An 8804-nucleotide genomic window follows, 5' to 3' on the forward strand; every position below is an offset into this window, starting at 1 on the left:
GGGATCAAATTGACCTCACCCGAGCACGTGCTAACATATTGCAGTCGCGGTAGTGGTGCGTTAATTCGTCAAACTTAAGCCATGAAGAAATGTCATGGGGATGCAGAACAGATCCATACCTGTAGATTTGAGACAGCCCCATACCATGAGAATTGAGACAGGATAGCTGCGCATGACATCATTTTCTTGTCTTTCGATTGTGCTTTACTCAAGCAAACCAAATTTTCCCTGCCATGTTGTTTTACATTAGTGCCAAATGCGTCACATAATTCACCCAGCAGTGCAGAATGTATCAGCTCTCCGTCCTGTCGAAGCAACAGGCTGATTTAGTTTTTACCTAGCCACACAGTTTGAGACGATGAATCAAGCCTGTGGCCGCGAGATATCACGTCATTGTTTATTTTACGCGCGGAATGCTGTTCAGTTATTTTGCTGCCTGGTTCACGACCACGTAACGATTTTCGCCGCCTTGATATTGTCACCGAAGATGTTAGGGCGCCCCAACGCCTCAACGTACGAACGACTCGATATAAACAAAGAGCAGGAAAACATGGTGCACGATTCCTGTTCGTAAAACCTGAAGGTGCTGGTCATGAATCACACAGACGTGATGAATCTTTCAGTTGCAACTATGTTTGCAGACAACCAATCCAGTCTTGGTGGATCAGGGATTCCTGAAATTGTCTCTTGACGCGCGGCGCTATAGAGGCGCGCTAAATCCCCGCGGATGACAGATCAGAGACTTCCGTTAATCTCGCAGCCATGCGTTGAAGATAACTTAGCTGCTTGCATATAGGGAGACAAGAGCATGTTAAGGACAGCTAGTGAGGACTGTGTCAGGGACTCGAGTGTGTCCATATTTGCGTCATGTTTGCGGAACAGGCGTATGAAGGCTTCCAAAGAGTTAAAAATCCCGAACCACGTCGCTCTTTGCTCCTGAGTCCGCAATCTCTCTGATACATTTATTGTATTGCTAATGAGCTGTATCTTAAAGGAGTGTATCACAACTGACTTTTAGGCTTAAGATAACTTCAGCATTCAAAGTCTGTTAATATTGAAGGACCTATGGCAAGTGTCGGTAGCAAAAGCGAGCACCAAACGGCTTTACATCAGCGAGTTACGTCAAGATTTCATAGATGGCGCCCCACTCAGTCTCAGCTAGTGGAAGATGTCGCTTCTGTCGGCAAGGAGAAGCAGGAGGCGTCAGAACATGGTCATTTTATAGATGTGTCGCTGCATACCTAGCTTTCCGTGCATCGCAGGCGTAGAACAAAATGAGGATTTCAGGGAATGACAAGCCGCTTCGAGCTGAGATGGAAAAAAGCACAATTTTGGAATGACCTTTTTTAAGTCACTGAACTGAAAATCGAAAGCGTTTTGTTAACCTGCACCCGGCCAGGGGTCTGAGACAACCACGCCCGGCCGAGGGAAGTTAACTTCCCCTTAGGATCTCAAACTTCAGACGCAGCATGAGAGAACAAAGATACCGCTGTAAAAGTCTCGTCATATCCTGAAGATTCCCAGCGATGTTTGGCCTTAGGGTCAAGTGTAGGTCACTCTAGGCATGAAAGGTCGAAAACGGTCGCAAACGCAAACGGCATTTTTGTCGCTGCTTGCGACAAAACCTTACACAGATTGAGAGACGAACGAAAGGTAAAAAAATTCCAATTTCATTCAGTGCAGACCTATCCCTTTTGGATACGTCATGCACTTTCCATGGAATGGAGACGGTCACGGTAAAATAGCATGCTACTTCAACGTAAACTTCTCCATTTTGGATACAGTCACAGGGACAACCGGATAGTAAATGGCCATTTGAAGTAGCCTAAGTAACCTCGCGTTTCTTGCTTCAGTGCTGAAAAAATCATTACCATGATAAGTTGCCGACAAAGATTGCTGCAAACATTTTGACGTGTGCTTCTAACTCCAAAATGCAATATTTCTGAACAAATATCTGGCTCGTACAATTCCTGCACGTTGCTCCCAAAACTGGTCTTTAGAGCCATAGTTAACCGCGGCAGGGGCGCGCAATTCTAGCAGTGTAGCAGTGTAGACAACATGTGTTTTTGCTACGCCAGCCATCGGTATCCGGTTACTTGTCGTGACTTTGCAGAGGCGGGGAGGTGACTTGTTGCGAACAGCAGATGGTTCTCGCCGCGCTAATTGTTCGACGTCTCTGCAGACATGCAGAGCTTGCAGCCGCACGCCGGCGGCCGTGTCGTCGATTGCGACGCCTCGTCACCGCAGCTGTTCATCGGTCCTGTTCTGGGAGGGGCTGAGCAGCGTCGGCGAGTCCGCCGTATGTGAGGCGTGATGAGTAGCGCGGGCGAGTCCGTCCGCATGTGAGGCGTGATGAGCAGCGTCGGCGAGTCCGTCCGTATGTAAGGCGTGATGAAAGCGTCGGCGAGTCCGTCCGTATGTGAGGCGTGATGAGTAGAGCGGGCGCGAGTCCGTCCGTATGTGAGGGTGGTGAGCAACGTCGGCGAGCCGTCCGTATGTGTGGCGTTTGGGGGAGGGGCGGCGTCGGCGAGTCGGTCCTTATGTGAAGCGTGATGAGTAGCACCGGCGAGTCCGTCCGTATATGAGGCGTTTGGGGAGGAGCGGCGCCGGCGAGTTCGTCCGTATATGAGACCTGATGAGCGCGGGCGAGCCCGTTCGTGCGTGTCATGCACAGGAGGATACTGAGAACTGGGTGGCAGCCTGTCGGTCAACGCGTCGATTCGCCCACTGAGTGCGGGAACTCCGTACACGGCCGAGGTCGAGCTTAGTCTGCACCGCCGCTGGTATGTCTGCATCCACGACATGCCTATGCTTACGTTAACCTAAACGTATGCATGGCGCAAGATGGGGTAAATCCAGGGTCATTGTGTGGGTTGAATGTCCAAGGAAGACCTCAGAATATTACGCGGTTTTGTTAAACCATAGCGTTCAGCGTAGACTTAATCCAAAACTAAATACACTGAACTGCTGCTCAAGATACGGTCAGTCGTTACTCACAAAGCACGTGAACTAAAAATTTAGCTTAAATATAAGAATCAAACTTATGGGGGGCATGTAATGGCCGAAGGGTTTGCGTGTCGGACTCTTAAGCTACGGGCCGTGTTTAAATCCGCTCGTGTCATGGCCCCTGAGCGTCAATATGGCCAATGCAGTCGCTGGCGCCTCATAAAGAGACGTCACGATGTACGCCGCGTTCCTTTAAAGGAAGTGTTCCACATTTGGGTGGGAGTTTGAACTGGAAATAACCACTTTGAAGATCCTTCTGTGCAGTTCACAGCCCTGTCCTGATTAAGGCCTGAAACTCTCTAGTTTTTAAACTAGACGCCCGCGAAGATCTGCGGACTAGTTTGTGAGACTATTTCAGGGGCGTTCAGGCATGTATGGGGCCAAAGCAACGGCATTTAAATCCTTTCAACCCATGGGCCGTGCGATGTTCAAGACGAAGCGGAATATTGCTGTTGAGCTGTTCAGATCTAACGTCGGTGAGCACTGTGCCCAAATACAGTGGACGCAATTGGCTCTCACTCAATGTTGAAGAAGCCATTTAAATTGTAATAAAGAACCTCGCTTTGTGATATAAGCTTTAAAATGTTGGACATGATTGCAGTTTTTACGGAAAAAAGACTTGCATCGAAGAGGCATGTAATTGTACTGCTAACTTAAGGATGGCGACATAAACGAGCATTTGAATGCAAGTAAACGGTTTAAGCTCACTGTTAATGTGCAAGAACACTGCGAGAAAAAGGCCAACATATGAGCACATAGCATATTTCGCTCAGCGAACACTTCCAGCACCGCCATTGCCATCTCTCGACAAGTTGAAGTACTACATGGGGGTGCTAGGTTGGTTATATCACGCGGCTGGTTTGCAACACCCGAACGGCATGCAGACCTTCCATGACGCGATAACACCTGAGGTATTAAGGAGCATATTTGCTAAAAAGAAAAATTTCTGTTTGAAGCAAAAAACTTTGTCTGAAGCACTCTTCTCCACTTAAAAGTATACGAATGATTTTAAGTAAGGTTACTTCATGATATCTGATCCTTGCTTCAATATCTTCAAATGTGGAATGTTCCCTTTAAAGGGCGTTAACACGCGCTCGGGTGGGGGTCAAATTGATCCCCCCGAAGGTCTTCCAGAATGGTTTCCGAACGGCGCAGCGCAGCCGCTCCAAATTTTGTACAGCTGTAGACAATTAAATAGCAGATCGCTTGGCACCAAAAATTGAGATGCACCTTGTAAGGTTGCCGACCTGTGACAGGTCAAAGTCAGACACAAGGTTTCAGCGAAGTCAATTTCTGTGGAATCGTTCAATCTGATGCAACAACGGAGTGTTGGATGAAACCATACATCACTGAGCCGCTTTCTTAGGCAACACAAATATTGAATAAGCAAATTAAGTTGACCTAAGGTCAGGTATGAAGGTCAGACCACGGTCAAAATAAACCTGTTTTTTGCTCTAGGGCTTGCTGTGTGAGAAAGTTTCTGGTGCTCATTTCGAATTTATTGATAGCAGGAACCGCATTATACATCTTCCGTAGACCCCTTTAGAGGTCAGAGAGCCCATAGACCTAAAATGGCCCAGGACAACATTTTGTTTTTAGAAACATATGTCTGGCGTAAACTTGTCGCTTATTCAAATGAAAAACTCAAGGCAGTCTTGTACGATTTTAGTCACCATGACCTTCAAAAGACCACACAAGGTCACTGACTTAAAGTGAACTTGCGACCATTTGCATAGAAACAGTTATCTAGATTCTGGGAGTACTTTAGAGACCAACCTGGAATTTGACCTTGTCTGACCTTAGTCAACCCGAAGGTTATGATCTAAGAACCTCAAAATGTGGCCTAAGTGGGTTCACGTACAAGTCAGCAAATCCTGTGAGTTTAGTTTCCTTAGTTCCCGAGATCTCAGGAAGGGGCGTGAAACTGACCCCCCCACCCCCACCCCCCACCCGAGCGAATGGTATCTAGCCGGCCACCCGAGCGCGTGTTAAACGGAAAAAACCTGACGATGTGGAAACCACCTGCACATCTCCGAATTCCTGTGCACATTTTGTTTTATGCATGCACGTGCGTCTGGTGACAGGATACTGAGGTAAGTGGCTTGAATGCGATTTATTTTGTGAGAACATTGCATCACTTGGCTTCTGCTGGAAACGAATATACTCTGCCATAGAACCGACCAGATCTGAAATGACATCCTGTAAAAATAAGGCTGCTTATGTGCATATGACAAAAATGGCGAGTGAGGCTGGTGAGGCGAAGTGACTGGGAATGAGCGCCTTCCAACGGAAACTTGGTGAAACTCTGCTTGTTTCGACACAACATTGTGTAGCCGTTGTCAGACCTGCTGCACCGCGTTCTCTAACCTTGCTTATGTGGTGCTCCTTACAAAATTGGTCAAGATAACTGCAAAGAAATTTCCGCAGTCCTAAATCAAACAAGCATAGGTTTCATAAGGTTTCATAGTCACAATGAAATAGCCGGGTGTCTAGACTGCTAGCACCGGTTGGCGTCACCGTGAAACATTTCTATGACTGGCAAAAAGAAAACATGTCACCTGGCGGAAATATGTTGCATAAGCCTCACTAATTACCCTAACGACGTTATTTTTGTTCGCGATGTGCGGCAGCTTCTAAGCACTAACAAAATATTCTCCAGCTGATGAGCCTGTTGCTTGTCCACGTAACGAACAGCTGGCACTGGGACACGCATGCATGCATTTTTGCGCATGTGCATGCGTCTCACGCATGCAAGTTTGTTCTAACGGCGGGCACATTTTGAGAATGTGTTTCAAAAAGATACCATTTCACTGGTCCACGAACAAAACTGAAATAGACAGGGCACCAAAAATGACACGCTCACAACCCAAAATTGTCCTAAAAGCCGGTACTTCTGTGGGCAGCACTGGTGAGCCAGTCAACGTATGACCCGTGATATTCGTCAAGAATCATTAAGTCACATGTGTAAGGCCTGGGTTCAAAAGATACATGATGTTTTGTTCTTGTGTTTGGCTTCGAACTATTCGCGCGACATGCCGATCTTGCCATCGCCAACTGACATTTGAAGCATACAATTGCGAAAATTCCTTGTTTTGTCCGCCATTGACTAGCGTCCTTCAGCGTCCAGCGTTCATCCTTCGAGAAAATTGCGCTCCAGAACCAAAGCCTTAAGATCGTTACATCTAGGTATGAGACTTTGCAGCAACCGCATCCCGGAATACTTCTTCAAATTCCGGACTTGCTTGACTGGGACCCTTACAAGCTATTTAGTCCCATAAGCTGCTGTTTTTCGGAGAAATCTTTCATATTTATGACCGTAGTCTTTGCAAGTTATGGCATCTGTGCATCATAAACTTCTGCTAGGGTTAGTTAGATTTCGCTTGAATGAAGCGGTATGTGGTTTAAGCAACCAAAACAGACGTTCATGCAATTAATGCCATCCTCTTCGGTCCTACGATGTGTGCAGACGAGGGACGCTTAATGGAACTGAGCGGAAAGAAAGGATTGTGTGGTATGTGGCAGGTATTGCAGCACTCAGACCGGTGGTGCGTCGTCGGATGTGATTTCACAGTCATATTTTATTCTGTGACACCCAGCGTACGTGGAAAACCAGCACTCTGTGATTAATGTATCTCCCACGCACCATAAATTTGCGCAGTGGTTACAACAATTAACATGCTCTGGTAGCTTTGTCAATTATAAATATGGAGGAGGCCGGGAAATGACCATTATTAAGGTTCAATGTAGCTCCCACGCGGGCCTTTGAGGCAGCCAGTTTATCAGACTGCTTTTGTAATGAGATACCGCTAAAGAGAAGGCTCTATTTTGACGACTCGCACCATCCTGCGTGCGCCTTCAGCAATGGGTAGGGGTGTTATTGCACAATTACATGGCCATTCCCTTGACGACGTGCAGGATCAGCGATCTCGCAGGTACATGTAACGACGAATTAAGTTTCCTCAGCCAACGAAACTGAGCATGGCTATATTTCTTGTTTGTTATCCCTAATGTTCTTTTATTGTGCTGGGAATTGTGTTGCAGCCTTGCATGCAATTCCAGGTTGCTCTTCATTTAATGATATATACTTCGTGCAACGACTTCTGGCGCACAAGCTACAACAGAGGCATGGGTTAATGCCGGTTCCCCACGGCGCGCGCTGCCAGGATGGCCTGTTGCCAAAGCAGGTACTACAAAGCTCACGCGGGACCAACTTTTTCATGAGCATATATATTCACTGCCCGCATCAAGCATGAATTAAATGTGACCAAGCCTTGGTATCATTGAGGACGCATGCGGGGTCCAGACTCTAGGAGAGCAATAGGAATCCGTGAGGGGGAAGACAGACCACACAAAGACGCACGTGTCTTTCTTTGGCGATTGTCAACCTTTGCATTACGACCAAGAAAGTATCAACGCGCTGAGTCCGCGCAAGAACTTGTCACATCCGTCCACACTTCTTCCTATTACCATCTACAAGGGCAACATATAACGTTGTCAGTGTTCTCTAGAGGCTACAGCCTGGGGTTCCTGGGATTCCACGCCGATAGGCTTTACGGTGGACTGGAGTCCAGCAGCCACTTCCCACGGTCCACGGACATCGCGTTTATGCCGGTCAACACGCGATACCCGTCTCATGCTATCAGTGAAATCCTGGATCCCACAGCTGCCCTGTGGAACAGATCTCGACGGGTCACAATCATGCAAAATGATATCTTTCCGGTAATGCACGTTATACTGGTAGCCATGCCACGCCAATGTAACTACCTTCGGCGCACCGGCCATCTGTCAGGTCTGTATGAGGCTCAGGCGGACCGAAAACTAGCTTTCACCTTCATTACATGAAGCCGTCACGTCTCCTGATGCATATGGGATCCTTCCCGTCGATTCCTTTGCTATCACACTTATTCAAAGTTTTGACTTTAACATGGAAGATATAAGAAGCCAGTATGTTACTCCGCCGCCAGCCTCACGGTGGCACTAAAGATCATAGCGTTACAGTGCCCTGAGACGGGCAAAAATTGAACACCGAGCAATGGGCAAATGCCCTTGTCTTCGTCTGCTGAATTCGAAGAACTACAAATGCAATTCTCCGATCACAATCCAATGTGATCCAACAATCACGAAATCAACAAACACCTTTGCTCGCGCAGATCCTCTTAAAGGACAATAATCTGCTTTGTAGCGAGATTTTCTGGCCCCAGTTATAAGAACAAATGACGAGGGACGCCGATGAATTGACATGCGACATGGTCGAAGGTTATGCAGCTGAGTTGCCAATAGCGCGACAGTGGCTTCCTCTGCCTGACAGCATCAGCTGTCGCCTTTGTTGTTCGGATCATCAAGTCCAGACAATATTGCTAGCTACTGAAAGCTATGAAGCGGCGGAGAGATGTCACAGCAGTGCGGTGTAATCGCCTGAAGACAATACGGAAGTTTGAATGCGTCCGTCGAATCCTACTCGTCCATTGTCCGGGTCCCTCTCGTTGCTTTAACGGCAGGCCCTCCTTTGTAACGTACACTACAGAAAGGACACGCTCAGCAGAGAGGACCATTTCAAGTCACGATCTGCTAACAGCGCGCCGGCTGTCGCCCCTGCCTGAACCACGGGGGCGTCTCAGAAGAAAGGCCGGGCTGGCCGGCGGTTAACGCCGGTAAAAGGAAACTGGCTTTTATGTACCGGCGTAGGTACCTGTTTATGGCAGGGCTTAGTGGGTCGAGCAAAAGAACCCGCTAGACCAGTGAAAACATCCCCGCCGCAGCAGGGTTTCAAGCGAGGCTAACCGAGTCGCTTTGCCACG

This window comes from Pollicipes pollicipes, unplaced genomic scaffold (genome assembly GCF_011947565.3).
Source record: "Pollicipes pollicipes isolate AB1234 unplaced genomic scaffold, Ppol_2.1 Scaffold_3447;HRSCAF=4054_pilon_pilon_pilon, whole genome shotgun sequence".
Classification (NCBI taxonomy): Eukaryota; Metazoa; Arthropoda; class Thecostraca; order Pollicipedomorpha; family Pollicipedidae; genus Pollicipes; species Pollicipes pollicipes.